Source organism: Manacus candei, unplaced genomic scaffold (genome assembly GCF_025592945.1).
Source record: "Manacus candei isolate 608988 ecotype Guabito, Panama unplaced genomic scaffold, ASM2559294v1 h1tg000046l, whole genome shotgun sequence".
Taxonomy (NCBI): Eukaryota; Metazoa; Chordata; class Aves; order Passeriformes; family Pipridae; genus Manacus; species Manacus candei.
Window position 1 is genome coordinate 6,933,795 of NW_026138094.1, and position 15,460 is coordinate 6,949,254.

At 39.0% G+C, this 15,460-nt stretch overlaps 1 long non-coding RNA gene across 1 annotated transcript; it reads right to left on the reverse strand.

Moving 5' to 3' along the window:
- Nucleotides 1-802: 802 nt before the first annotated feature.
- On the reverse strand, nucleotides 803-14,860 carry LOC127475159 (uncharacterized). The gene is made up of 3 exons (XR_007906111.1): nucleotides 10,055-14,860; nucleotides 3,762-3,865; nucleotides 803-1,661 (listed from the first exon to the last, which is right to left on the reverse strand). It is a non-coding gene; the product is annotated as an uncharacterized LOC127475159 (long non-coding RNA).
- Nucleotides 14,861-15,460: the final 600 nt, after the last annotated feature.

Consider the following 15,460-nt stretch of genomic DNA (forward strand, 5'->3'; position numbering starts at 1 on the left):
ATGTACTAGTACACACCTTTTGTTCCACCACTGAGATTTCTGTCAGATTTTAGAAAACAAAACAGGGGAGGATAGCTGTGGTTTGTGTGCAGCCTGTAGTAATGGCACATTGCCTTAAGATAGTTCTTTTTGAAAATAACATACCGTGTCTTTCTGTGGAGAGAAATTCTTAGTTTGGCTTTTGATGGTGAGAATAGTTTGGTTTCACATGCCTTAAAACTGAGAAGAGAGATCCTATTACAGATATATTTTCTGGGGTCAGCATAGTGTCTGTTTACTCAATGGCTTCAATTCCTTTGCAGAATTCCTCTTAAAACGTGGTCTTGGAAGTTGGAATAAAAATAAGTAGTTAAATATGGTTCTTCTTGTTTTAGCAGTTCAGTGATATATAAGTTTACCTCAGAAGTGGTATCAGATTAATCTGTGTGATCTTAAATAAGTTTGGTATGTACATGACACATTTTGGAATTCCCATTTTAGTAAACCTGTAAAAATTGACGATACTGTAGTTTGTATAAAATACTTTGTGCATGTTATAGAAGAACCACGATCAGTACTGCTCTGTACTTTTACCTGCATGAGAAAATAGCATAAGCAGAGCAGAGTGTTATTCACTTCTTAGAATTTAAGATTAATGGGGTTTTTTTTAACTATTCACACAATAAAGGTATAGTTCACATGTAAGGATGTGTCTGAATATTTCTGAAACCTATTTTTCAACCATGCAGGATTGTAACATTGTCACCTTGGCCAACAGCTGCACAAGGGGCTGTACTGACAGATAAGTGTTAATACTGGGCAGCTGTGGGTTTAATGTAGAAGAATGGCCTACTCAGCTGCAATCAGGAGGATGAGACACACTGTGATTAATTAGAAGTCTGGAGTGTTAATCCACTATCTTACATTCTGCTATAATAGGGTCAGAGTTGTCTATTTCCCCATTTACGTGATAAACTAATTTGTATCAGGAGAGCAGTGCATGTCTTTCTACTTGACATTTTCTTCAGCTGCTGTACAGAAACAGACTCATCCCTGCTGACTGCTGTAAAAGTCATGGCATTATGTGATAAGGAGCACAAATTAGTGCATCTTGATTTAAAGACAAAGTATAGAAGTCAAAAGCACAGTCCCCCAGCTCATCAGATGCTTTTAAGAGCTAAAGAGTGTTTACTCTTGATCTTAGAAACACTCACTGTATGTAGCTTCTACATGGTGTGTAATACAAAAGCTGACACAAGTGTCTTCACCTACCTAAGCAGGTGCTTTTTGATATAACACTGTTTTAATATGCTACTCCCTGAAGTACTTGCCTCGAATTCAGTTAGAAATCTTTTCACGAGAGGTTTGTTTTTCCTTTAAGGAGTTCTACTGGATGAAATGCACTTTTTTTAACCCTCATTAATATAGCAGAGCCTTTACAAAGGGAGATACAAAATCATGCTAAGTTCTTACCTGTGCACTGTGGAGAACCTGCAAGTTGGTACAGTGGAATTCCCCTTTTAATGCAGAATCACACGAAGTGCCAAATCCTCCTGACTCCAAGAAGGGAGTGCATGTCTTTCTGCAAAGAGCCTGACACTGCCAGCTATGCCACGGAAGTCAGGCTGTGCCAGGATGTTCTTCCTTACCATCTGGAGTAGCATCTCAGGTTGAAATAAAACCTAGCAGAAGGAACACATTCTGTTTCATCTGTTGCCTTTCCTCAAGCCCAACAGCTATTTTATATTATTTTTATTATTTTTCAGCTAGTGAATGAAGAGTCCTAGAATGGTTTGTGTTGGAAGGGACCTTAAAGATCAACTAGTTCCAGCCCTCTGCCATGGGCAGGGACACCTTCCACTATCCCAGGTTGCTCAAAGCCCCATCCAACCTGGCCTTGAACACTTCCAGGGATGGGGAACCCACAACTTCTCTGAGCAACCTGTGCCAGTGTCTCACCACCCTCACAGTAAAGAATTTCTTCCTAATACTGTCTAAAGCTGCCCTCTTTCAGTGTGAAGCCATTACTCCTTGTCCTGTCACTACATGTCATTGTTAAAGTCCCTCTCCAGCTCTCCTGTAGCCCCCTTAGGTACTGGAAGGTGCTATAAGGTCTCCCCTGCTTCTCGTCCTGGTTGAACATCCCCAGCTCTCTCAGCCCATGTTCATGATGGCATGGTGAAGCACTCCTCCAGGGATGTGCAGCTAAGCATTCCAAAAAATGGAGGGTGGTGTAGTATTCCAGAAAATGGCAAATCCTATCTACAACATTGTGGCTGAGCTGTAGAAGCAGATAGATCAGGATGGTCTAGGTGGAAGTTATGAATTACAATCACACATTTTACAGTCTCAGCTGTCTTATTCTGAGTTTCTTGACTATGAGACTAGGAGAGAGACAGGCCAGTGCAGCTTCCCAGCTTGCATTTTTACATTCTTGACTCCATCTGCCTTACCAGTAGAGCTCTCAATTCAACTTTAAGGGCCTGTATTATTTACAAAACTTCTCCTTGGAACAATTATGGCAAGAGTCTAATTTCAGGGGATGTAGGGAGGGGAAAAGAGCACATTGCTAAATAAAGGCATGTCTTGCACCAGACAGAAAGGTAAATAGAATTCAAGATATATTACCTCAGTTTCCACTTCAATGAATTAGTATTTATGATAAAGTCCAAGCTAAATAAAACCAGTTAAGTGTTGCCTGCAGTTATGGTTTGTGCATCACAGTGTGTTACAGATGACAAAACTGCAGCTGAGTAACTTTAACATTTGCAATTTCGAACACCACAGAAACTGTTTGCTTTAACTATGCTGGAGATTGCAGGGTAAACATTAAATCTGGAATCTGACTTTAAGAGATCTCTTCCATCTGACATTTGCTTAGACATCATTATTATCATGAATAAAACAAAGATAAGGGTTATGTACTAAAAAATGACTGCCACATTACCAAGAGTGTTAACATAAAGTTATGAATAAGGCTTTGCAGCAGTTCTAAATCCATTCCTGAACACATATAGCAATTTTGCATGGATTGTTAATTGATACTGAAGAATAATCATGATAAATTACAGGTGCTGTGGCAAACAACTAAGAAAATTCAATACCTCCCATACAATTTCTTAACTAGCATTTGAAAAAATGCTAAAGGCTTTCAAATCACAGCTAAGCCCCTAGATACTTGAAGGCAAAAGAAAGTGCACAGTAAAAAAAAAAAAAAATCTTAGTGTGATTTGTGAGATCCAGTTTTACAGGTTTTCAATGCTATTCAATCTTTATTTTATCCAGTCTCTGCAGCTGGGAATAGAAATGTGCAGATGTGCTTCGAAAGATTAGTTAGAACTGATCTACTTTCAAGAAGCTCTCTAGCAGAGATTTCAGACTGGGAAGACAAACGATTCTGATCCACAGGTACTCAACCTTATCATTACTGACTTTAAGTTCTACAGTCAAGAGACTCTCTAACATACAGAGCCACCTCTCCTACCTTGCCTATCCCTTCTGAAGAGCTTGTAGCCATCCATGGCAGCACTCCATGTCATTACATGACAAATGTAATTTGCGATATAAATATAATCAACATTCAACTCCCAGAACAAGAAAGATATTTAATCTATGTTTAAATATATTTTAATATATTGCAGGAGTTATTTATTTGGATATATTTAAACTCGTACAATTTGCTAATAAATATTCTGCTTAACCAAGAAACATGTCCACATTTGCTTCTTATACTGAGATGCAAGGAAAAAGCTTTTTGTATTAAATTAAATGGAAGATTTTACCTGCCACCAGCCCTATTCCTTAGGGAAAACAAAAATCTCTGAATTACGCAACTCTGGGGAATTTTGCTGGCTGGCCCAATTGTGCAGTCATATCTTCTCTAACTCTGAAAAACAAAAGGGTAGGTAGGAACATGAAGCACGAAGGAAGGGAAAACAGGACTGCTCCCTACAGCAGCTACTGACTGCCTTGGGAGCAATTTAACAAAACTGCATCTCCCTTGCCTTTCATTTGCCAATCAGGAGAAATTACTGTAATCTGTCCCCTTGTCCCTGTATGTTAGAAGAGAGCTGCATAACCCTGCTTGAATTATGCACAGTGCTGATACTCTAATGCCCAGGAGCTAAGCAAGATTATAGGGCAGATCAGGTTTCCCTGAAAGCACCTAGGAAAAATGCAGCTTGATTCGAGACACACGGAGGCAAATCAGGAGATCAAAACTGAATCCAGCGGCTCCAGCACTGCCAGGAGAGCTGATGGCAACCGTACTGTGGTGGTGCACAATGATTTTGCCTCTCAAGAGGCTTATTTTTTTATTAGGCCCTGCAGGCTGGAATGTATTTTTGTGTTTACCATGGCCTATATTTTTCTTCAGAAAGCCTGGATTGCACTTAGTGGTTGTCAGTCCTCATTTGCTTGTGTGAAACAGCAATGCCAAAGTTACTTCTACGGAGCTCACCCCTGACTTTCCAAGTACTGTGCCCTGTTAAAATGCAAATCTATTACAAAAGATGGTGGAAGTTGCTAATAACTATGTTTTACTCCAACTCTAATAAAACACACAACAGGGTAAATCATATCAATGCTTACCTTCTGTGTTATTTGTGACTAGCACAAAAACAAATTACTGTTGTCTTTATCCTAACACAAGAGACCTTTTTTTTTTTTTCAAATCATATTTCAACAGCTGGATGACTCCACCAGTATGGTCTGCCTTCTATTGTCATTTTTTTTTTGTTGTTGCATATTGTATAATTCAAACTTTGCTTCATTAATAAAAGATGTCTCAATAGCAAGGATCAAAGCTGCTCCTGTTCACCGTTTGAAGAAAAAAAAACTTATCTATTCAAGAGATGAGTTTTCAAGTCAGGAAAATAATGTAGTTATTTGTTATACAACTACAAAAATAATGAAGGTTCAACCTCATCCATGAAAAAAATATTCTTCAAGAATTTAAGCAGAATCTTCAAACTGAGACATGTTACATGTTAAAAAGTGATTAAGAGACTAAGCTTTTTCAATGCTCTTGTTCCATGTAAGGAAAGACAATCTGGCATTTATATATCCACATAAATTACTTAAGATTATAATCAGTACTGTCAAGATAAAGGTTAAAAGCCCAAGCACACTGTAAGATGTTTCATACAGCTTTTGGCCAGGTTTAGCATGATCAGAGAGTGGATGCTTTTTGTCCAAAGTCACGTCTGAAGTTTATTTCTGAACAAATGCTTGAAATGATACATTTTTCTATTGAAAATGTGCTCAAGAAAAATAAACAGTAATAACTGCCAAAAACAACCAGCCCCAAATAACTACATATTCTTTTTACACAACAAGAAAATTATTTTTTCCATAGCAAAGCCCTGGTTTTCAGTCATCATGTCCTCTTGATTTAAAAGTCCCACTGAGATATAAACCAAAGTATGTTTAAGAATATTGCTTCAGTGGTTTTAATGGTATGAGCATTTAAATACAGCATAGCAAACCTCTGGAGCTTAGATCAGTTTAGTGCAAGAGCTCTGTGGGGACACACATTCTTCTCAGGTCAAGCTCATATTACTCAGTTACAAGCCACACACTTGGGACACCCACTCTGAAGGAAGCTGATGGAGCACCAAGCCTGGGGTACCCATCTGCTCCTCTAAACCCCAGCTACAGCTAAACTCCTGTAAGAATGTAAAGGAGCTTTACCTTAAATTGCCAACATAGGCAAATCCTATTTTTCCATCCCTGCAGCTCAGAAGATGCTTCCATCAGAAGAATCAATTTTATTTTTCTTACGTTCTAAGAGAAGATGGGAGTGGAAGGGTACATTGTACAGCCCTGGCAGTGAAGGGAAGGAGCATGGCTGAGCTAAAGGAGTGTTTCATGGCTACTTCCTCATATATTCTGCAGAGGAGAGTAAGTGTTAAGATTTGACTGTTGGCCATCAATTGGCTTTATGGCCACAGCACAGCCTGGGGGGAGGGGAAAAAAACCAAAAATTAAAAAAAAATATAAATAGAAAAGACAAATTCCTTCCTCCACAGACTCCAGGGACCTCCCATCACAGAACAAGCCTGCAGAATACAGAATCTGGAAGCAGTTAAGCAGCTGGCTCATTACACTGGCAGAGTTTAAGTCCTTAAGTAAGGTGGACAGATGCAAGGGACAATAAACAAATGGCTATTTATCACATATCCTGCAGTCTGGGTAAATCCAATTGAAGAACCTCTTTAGACCTCACCAGTAGGATTTTAGTTTCTAGAGACAAAATGGATTTAGTGCCAGGTAATAAAAGGTCAGCCTAATCTTATTTCACACCTGCATTAGACATATTCTTACTACTGACCTAAAAAATTTTTTTTAATCTAATACTGCTTTTACTCTCCTTCCTATCCAGGCACCAGGCTGCTTATGTCAGATATATCTGTTTTACTAGTTCGTCATAGTCTTGGGCACTTCTGAAGACAAGACCTTTTAAAGCTACTTTAAAATTCTAAAAAGACAATTTTGCCACAGTTCCAGTCATGCTTTCTGAACTAAAAAGAAAGCGAAAAGGATGTTTTCAAAAATAGAACCAGACATGTGTGTTACATGCTCAGCTACAAATCACATTTAATGCTTTTGTGTCTCAGTTTCCGTCTGTAAAATGTGGTCGTCTGCCCTGTTTTCCTCCTCTGTGCTCTGCATTTTGGCTACAAAACCTACCAGGCAGGGGCTAAAAGCATAGGTATGGTTTATAAATCTCAGCTGGGGTCTGATGTCCCAGCACAATGCATTAGAAACATTCTGGTGAGCAAATTAAATTGTTTGCTGATTTTTAAATATTTTTTTTTACTAAACCCAAAGATACTATGAAGGCAGTGACTTGATTTAAACACTGTCTTTATGTCACTCCATAGTTATATATAGCATATATGTATGGGATTCTGTGGCCTAGGAAGCTCTCAAAGCAAGACCTACACTAAAAAAGAAGTGATTCTAATGCTACGGGTGTAGTAGAAAAGACCTTAAAAAATTTAAGTGGCATAAAGACAGTCTCATCATAGCTAAGAGGTATGTGTAATCCAATTTGATAGTTAACACTGAATTTTATAGAGGTGAATTAAAAATGAGAGGGCAATCTATGCAGACTGGATTCCACATCAATAAAACTTGTGACAGTTACTGTATTGAATGTGCTATTCATGTATATTTAATTGATTTTATAAACATTCTCGCACACACCATACAATCACTGCAAGGGTGAGCAAAATTCCAGTCTTGTAAGTATTACAGTGCTTGCTTTTTTAAAAAAAGAAAGAAGTTGATGCAAAAATGTCAATGCAAACAACTAGAATTACATAGTTAAACATCCGAGTTTCAAAAAACATAAAAGGTAAAGTTGTTCTTTGCATCTACAGCAAAAGAAAAGAAAATACAGTGCTGAGGGGAGGAGTGGATGGGTCAGCTGTCATGGAAGAGGGGATGCAGGAAAAGGGAAGAGAAGAGTGATAGAGCAGACATTGCAACAAATATGCCTCATCAGGAATAAAAAAATCTTGTTCTAGAGGAGTCTACTGAAAGTTCAGTGTCCTTAGTAGCTGAGAGGATGAAATCATCTGACTGAAGATAAAATACAAATCTATTTAAAAGCCATTTGTAATTGATGAGAACTGGAAGACAAAGATGGCATCACAGCCCGTTGGCAAGAGAATTCCTCCATATGGCATCTATTTCTCATTAATGCTCTGGGGGAGGATCCTAGACATCCCAGCAGGTCCCGTTGTGACTTAGGATTCAAAGCTGTCCACATACTCAACTGTTCTCTGGCTCAACTCCACTTTTGCTGCACATGCATATGGCACACAGCAGTGCTGCAGGACACGGGCTGGTCAATGGCTTCTGACTGTTACTTTCTGTCTCTTTAGATCACACCTCCCATACAATGGTTTAAAAGGCAGAAACATGTCTGTAACCAAGACATGCCTCAGAAAAGCTTCTCAGGCTCTTCACATTTTCTGCTACTAGTATAGCAACTTTAAGGATTGCTACAAAACACTAAGAATTGTAACACAGAGAAAAAGGAAAGGTAATCTTAACAAGTGAAGGTCAACTAATTTTTGATTATTCCCAAAGTGAGCATCAAGACAACCAAAATGTCAATCCTGAGGTAAAACCACATCAAATATCTGCATCTTGCTCAAAAATTGAGCATGGTTTTAAAATAGTGTCTTATCAAAATGAAAAATTCTTTACTCCCTGTCCATCACCATCCTCTTTCATTCTACCTGTTGGGATGCCTCCATACACAGAACATTTGTAGTTGGGCTTGTGGTCATTTGCCCAGTCCAATTTTAGGTGAATTGAGGGACAGATTTTCCACACTTCCCTCTGAAAGCTATTCTCTGAACCTCTAGAGCTCATTGCCAATTCCTTCTTTCTTAATGGGAAGCTATTCTTCCTCTACACTGTTTAGCATCAGGTATGGATTGGTTATTTTGGGACAGTTTTATTGTGGAACAGCATGTGGCAGTGACCTTATAGTATTTTTGTCTGCACCACTTGGAATAAAAGTAGCCTATTCAGAGATCCCAGCTGAGCTCAGGAGAGTCCAGGATCCTTACAGCATCTACCAAAATCTCCCCTGAACACTCCTACTATCGTCTGCAGGAGGCAAGTGGAGTTTAATATGGCAGTCTCAGGGAACCACACAAGAGTGTCTCAGCTTCAACAGCTGAGAGGAGCTTATTAAAAATAGAAAATTACTGTAGGTATTAAAAATCATTGCCACCTCACTAGACATTGTCTGGGTTAACATAGATGGGGTAGAGAACACTACAGACTTGAAAACCAGGAAAACAAAGCATAGAATTTACTTAAATTCCTGTGGAATAAGCTGCTAAATAAACCACATTTTTTTCTGTGAGCACAACAGATGTAAATATATAGGAGCAGTCAGTCCACTGCACGTGCTGAGAATCTAAACAAATGTTACAATGCATGAAGGATTTCGTGCATGTAACATCTGCATCACAACCGGGGTGGGGAAGGGCCACGCTGGGTCTGCTGCTGCCAAGGCTGGCAGTGCCCTGTGTGTCCCCGTGACATTGCCGGCCTGCAGGCAAAGCTGGAGAGTGCACAGTTTGGGAACAGGGCTGATTATCTGCCAGCAGCTGATAAACTGCAGCTTCCCATGCAGTAACAGCAAGGCCTTCTGTTTTAGGTAGCAAAACGCTATAGAGGAATCACTGATCTGTAGTTATGATTTTATTTAATTCAGACAATTGTTTACTTTGTGTCCACATCTTACTCCATTTCCAAGTCAAATTAGCACATCACTTCAGGTTAAGATAAGCAATACATCCTGAATACTGATACAGGCCAGAATGTGATTATAGTAAACTCAGTTTATAAATCTTCTTCATTGGCTCTTTGTCAGGAAACTTCACTATACACAAAAGGAAAGAAAGGAATAAACCAAAGACAGTATACTTAAGGAACAATTTAAATGGGTATTTTAATTCACATTTGTAGCCTTCTAAGAGCTTTCAAATTTATATGGCTTTAAATGATAATGATTTTGACAAAAACATTTTTTCCTCTGTGAAAGGTATTAACAGGAAATTGAGAAGCTGAAGGAAAATGAAATTGCATTTTTCACACTTGTGATGAGCCTTTTCTAACAGCAGTGGGAGAGGTATTTATCATGCATATTATCATGCATAGCCTATCCTCCTCTTTGGATGCTGTCTTCCAATTTGGACTGCAAGCACTGCATGTCAGAGGATCATTAACCAGGGTCATGTATATCATCTCTCCCTCACAAATGAACACTGTAAACACTGCAACAGCCACAGAGACACTGTATAATCAGGGCCCAATGTAGACTTTGTGGCTCACATAAGACAAAGTAGACAGACTAAACTACACAAATGAAAACTGTTTTTCCCTAAGACATACCCATCCCAAAGCAAGGGCAAGGCAAGGGTCTCACAGCTGCTGCAAGGCTCCTTGGAGTTGGTCTATTCATGTGCAAAACACAGAACCTACAAAGACACCTCCGGCCCTGGGGAACCCTGCCACCAAGTCTTAGCACAACCAGTACTATTACCTGGCTTCCAGATGGACAGTGTTCTTATCCCTTGGATTACACAAAGTTTCAAGCACATGACAGGAGCTTTACCCTGTGAACACATATGAAAGAAGAGGGGAGGTAAATACCACCTTACACAAACCATGATGTAGGGACTGAGTATTGTGTCATGGAACAAAGGTCTGGGCCATAGAGCTGTATCACATACTGCTGTCTCATCTGCACACCACAAAAAAGTTTGAAATAGTGTCATAACACTGGTTGCATAGATTTATAAAGCAATCAGATCCCATGGTGAGAGGTATAGAGGTATACAGAAGCATTGCTTTCTTCAAAGTTATATTCCTGTCTCTGGGCACTAAATGCAGTATCTCTGACTACTAAATGCACTACTAAAATTACAAGGAAACTAATTTTTGAAACTGAATTAGTTCCTAGTTAGTTTCTCCCACATAAACCTGTCCTTCAAATGGTGCTCTTGACCCCTGGCATTTTGGAAAACACTTTAGGTTCCTCTTTTTGCCATAAAAGAGGGGAATGCAATGCCTGCAGCAGTGAAGAAAAGGGAGCAAGATTTTCGCCTCCTTTCAGGAGTCTCATGATCTACTTTTAAATCTTTTTCCATTACTATTTAATGGTATTATAATTACTGTTAGTCTCTAGTGTTCAGAATAATCACAAAACAAATACAACCTTGATTATGTTCTTATTATTATTTGTATTACAGTGACAACAAGAGACTTTGAGCTTTACCAGAGGAACAGAGGAATGTGCATCTCCAAGAAACCACATCTAATCTAGAATGAGAATTTATAAGTTATTACAAACAGAAAAAAATGGGGGAAAGGGATAAAACAAACAGGTTGCTATACCTAGTTTATCTGCTCTTATTTGCTTACTTTAGAAGTCTGACGTTTTTCTTTCAAAAAGGTTCTGTCCTTCAGAAAACTGGATACATATATACATATAAGATAATATAAGACTTATAAGATAACCAGCAGTCCTATTCTCTACAGTTGGCTCAAACCTTATTATTTAGGACAAGTTCTTCTCTAAAATCCTTAAATGCAGCCATCTCCTTGCTGCCACTCCAACATTCACAACAGTCTTGATAGCTTATTCTCTTGTGCCAACCCTCTCTCCAGTCACACTTTTTTGTTGCAAATAAGAAGTCACAGATTTATTTATCCTCTAAAACTGTGAGCTGTATTTATCCCCTAAAACTGAACAGGCATGTAGCAGTAGACCAAAGGCTCCTTTGTGAAGAAAGCATATAATTTGGAAGACAGATAGATGGTTGTCTCTTCTGCTCAATGCTGTTCACAGACAGCAAAGCAAAGGAAAATAAGTGCTTGATTTACTCTCTCACATACTACACTATCCAGTGAGGCAGCTAATCAGAAGACCTAATTTAAAGCATTTCCAAGTGATTTCATTTAAACCATGAATTATCACCCTCTTTTGGTATTTGTACTTTTGCAGCAGTGAAAATTCATATAGCAGAGGGGCTAGGTCTGAAATTCAGAGATGAAAGGTGCCAATGATGGGTATGAATTTCTCCAAGTTCAAATTTGTCTTTAATTAGAGTCTTAATGCTTTTTTTTCTGACACAGAAATAGAAGAACATGTCTCATATTTTGGCACAATTTTTAATACAGTCCACAGTTCTCTTCCCCTTCAGAGCCAACTCACCGTATCCACCAACCTGAATGAGCATTTCTGGCAGCAGCTCCTCCTGCTGCCAAAGGTTGGAGGTTGGGCTCCCAGGGCTGCCAATTCAGCATAATGGAAACCTGTGGGAGATCTCACAATACTTTGGACACAGCTCTGCAGATAAGACAAGACCCTGGGAGCTGCAGTTGGCTGACTGGCGTTAAAGAGATGTGCCAGCCTCTCACAGCAATTACAAAGTGTTAGTCCTGCCCTGCTGTGAGAGGTAATAGTTCAGTCACCAAAACGAAAAAATGCTGGCAAGATGTGGCTGCCTTTGTAGAATTAATTTACTTAAATGAGACAGGAAGGCAGAATAGATGAAATACTTACAAGTGGCTCACCAACCATTCCATCTGAATTTGTATTTTAACCCAACACCAAGCACATCAATTGATGCTCTTTCCACATTATGCATTTATGACCCTCACATGAACCTATAATTTCAGAAGATCAATCTTTCCTTCCAGAAAATTTCAGATTGGCATTTAAGAGCTCAGGAGTCACACCAAGAGGGCCACAGGTAATATAATTTTCCCACCTAGATTCACAGATTGCAAGTAAAAAATAACTGTGAAAGTTATATTGCAAATTATTAGATTTACAGTCTGTGAAAACCTAACAGTTTTTTCCCCATTCTGACTTGAGTGCTAAACAGCAGAGCAGGTGCCATAAAACATCTAGAGTCTATCACACCCTCTATTCTGCACATTGTCCTTCCCAGCAGAGCTTAGAAGGACATGCAGCAAATACTTCCAAGAAGCCAAGCAAATCTGCTCCTAGTCCAATAAATTAACCTTTGATTAACAAAATTGTTCCCTTTCTCTCCCCTCCTGCTCCCCATGTTTTATTTTCTTTATTTTTGGATTTGAGTAGTTCCCTTATTATGCAAAACCAGGAATCAAACAAACGAGGTCTGTTTCTTCTGAGAATTTAATCAAGGTACCTCACACTGGATAACCATAGGATAAAGCCTAAAACCCAGCCTGAAAACAGCTAAGGCCTGAAAATAAATTAACAGGAGTTGTTTATTTAAGTTTATAAGTCCTAGTGTGTAAAACTTGGAGCACTTCACTAAATTCCTCTCCAGGTAAAAAGACCAAAAGACTGAAGTGAGCAGAAATTATACACAGCTCAGAAATCAAAGGTTTTCTATAGAAAAGGTTGTTAAACACCATTTTTCATAAAACATGCTCTAGTGGAACTTTTCTTCACAGCCTTGTGACATGAAGAGTGGCACAGAAAATCTTCTGTTTCTTGTGGAGGCCTCCCTTACAGCAAAATCAAGAGGAAAAAAAAAGTACATTCAGCTTTGCAATGGCAACCTCATTAAACTGGCAGAAAGGCTTGTGGCAAGCTCTGGTATTACACATTCTTTTTATCTTTAGGTGTGTAACGTGCACCAACACCTCTTCTGACAGACTGCCATTACTTATTTTTGCATATTTAGGATTCATATATTTTTCAGACTACTGAAAGTTGTCTTTAATTACATCTTACATCTCTGCTTTTACATATACTGGTATTTGGCTTCTGAAAGACAGGCCTTGCCTTGCATCCACAATTTAACAACAGATATAGTAAAATTAGTGTTTTCAGATGTTCTCTTTTCACATGTATCTTCTGCCAGAAATATTGCCTGGCATGGTATTAAATAAAGAAAAAAATTTATTCTAGCTGGTATGTGACATCAATCACAGCAAACAGAAGTCACACACTTTGAAAACATCATTATAAGCTGATCATCTTTTAAAAATATTTAACAAAAAGCTCCTGGGTCTGCTTTAGCAGCTGAATTTGAACTCAGCAAGAAAGCAACTGAACAGAATCAGACATTCTCATTAAGTGAAATTAGCCAAGTGCAATTTGGCTGGCTGGTTCCCTCTATGTATTAGCATTTATATTCAGCCAGTGATGAGCTTAATCGAGTTTTTCGAACAAAAAGAAAAAATCTCCCCCAAACCCATAAACTATGAGGTTTATTAGTAACAGTTTGCACTTCCATTGTAAAAAGGCAGTTAAGAAACTGAAGAAAACTGTCTCTTCAGAAGTGTATCCCAGTAGCTAACAGCAATCTTTCCTCATAGCAGGAACATGACCTCACATATGTGCTGCCTGATTGCTATCAGATTTACTGAAGACAAAAGGAGATGTTCCATTAAAGGGCACATGCCAGGAGGCTACACAGAGCTGCTACAGGGCCTCACTGGAAGGGACAGGTTTGCCCTCTGATTGCAGAGATTGTATCACGAGGTCTTTGCCCTCCTTGCACAATGAATGCATCTCCAAGAGCTGTCAGGCCTGAAACACAGAAAAAGAAATGCAGTGGCATCTGAGGAGATAAGAGTCAGCATCAACGCTGACGTGACAAATAAAGAGTAGAAACAACCCCAGGGAGCCTGATCCTGCTGGAGGGCACTTCCCTGAAACAACAGCAGCAGAACTGAACATGAGAGGCAGCAAGAGGGCATAGGAACCCAGGACCCAAATGTGGCAGGAAGGTGTGTGCTGATATCACTATAAAATGTAACCCCACAGACCTGAACATCAGAAGAGAAGCAAAAAATTTTGTAGATTTTTTAAGACAAGCTATGGAAAGTAGCACTGTTAAAAAACAAAAATGGTTCCATAGAAACAGCTTGTTTTATAAAATTCAACGTAGCAATGCCCCTGTCAGACAGCTGGGCACCATGTATGTTCTCAAATGCATTGGGAGCTCTGAAATTTGTTATAAATTATGCCTCAATGCATCCTGGTTTGCAAAGCATTACAGCAACAAAACCTGGCCAAAGGAACAGCATGCTGCAGCCCCTCCCACGTGCACTGCACACCTACTACATGTTAGAAAAAAGGCAACTTACTGACAATCACGCCAGAATTACAGTTTGTAACTCCAGTTATTCTCTTAAGGGAAACAACTGCTTTATCTGAGCAGCATGACATGAGGCTTTGAGCCTCTGTTGTTCTTTTTTTTTCCTTGGGTCTATAGTTAACTGCTCTCTTTACAGCACATTTCTGTACTGACCAACTGCTAAATTGATACTCAATATATTTTCCTTTCCACCAGCCATGCTTCATATTTGAAAACTCAAAATGTTATTTAAACAACATTTCAAAAACTTACCCTTAGGCTGTAGTAAGATGGTGTGGTGGACTACTTCATCACTCCAACTTCCTCAGCTCTTGAAACAATGCAGGATCAAATAAATGCTGCATTTATAAATGAAAGTAAATTCTTCTGGCTCAGTAACAATTACTTGAAAAGCTTATAAAGGACCAGGAAGAAATTAATTCCCAGTACCTCAGAGAAGTAGCACACTCCTCCTTTCAGGCAAGTATTTAATTTCTTCAGCAGTTGTTTGACTGTTTATTGTGCCTCAGTTATATTAACAGCACCTTGCCCCAAGTGCAGCCCCTTCCTAGAGAATAATAACCAGGACAGGTTTTACATGTGGGTAAAGCACTGTGTTGCCCAAAGGAGACAGGGGAGCTTATTTTTATAATAGTCAATATGGCAATGAATCATCCTCCCTAGATAAAGACTAAAAACATTAAGAGGAGAATACAGTAGGTTGAAGCAAAAAAAAAAAATTAAACTCAGCTGATTCAAGTTTTACACATGCAAATAAACACAGTGAGACAGGAAACAGTGAGATGTGAAGTGCTGAGCGGGAACATCAGGTGTATCTGTCTTCCTGGAAGCTGAAAGAAGGA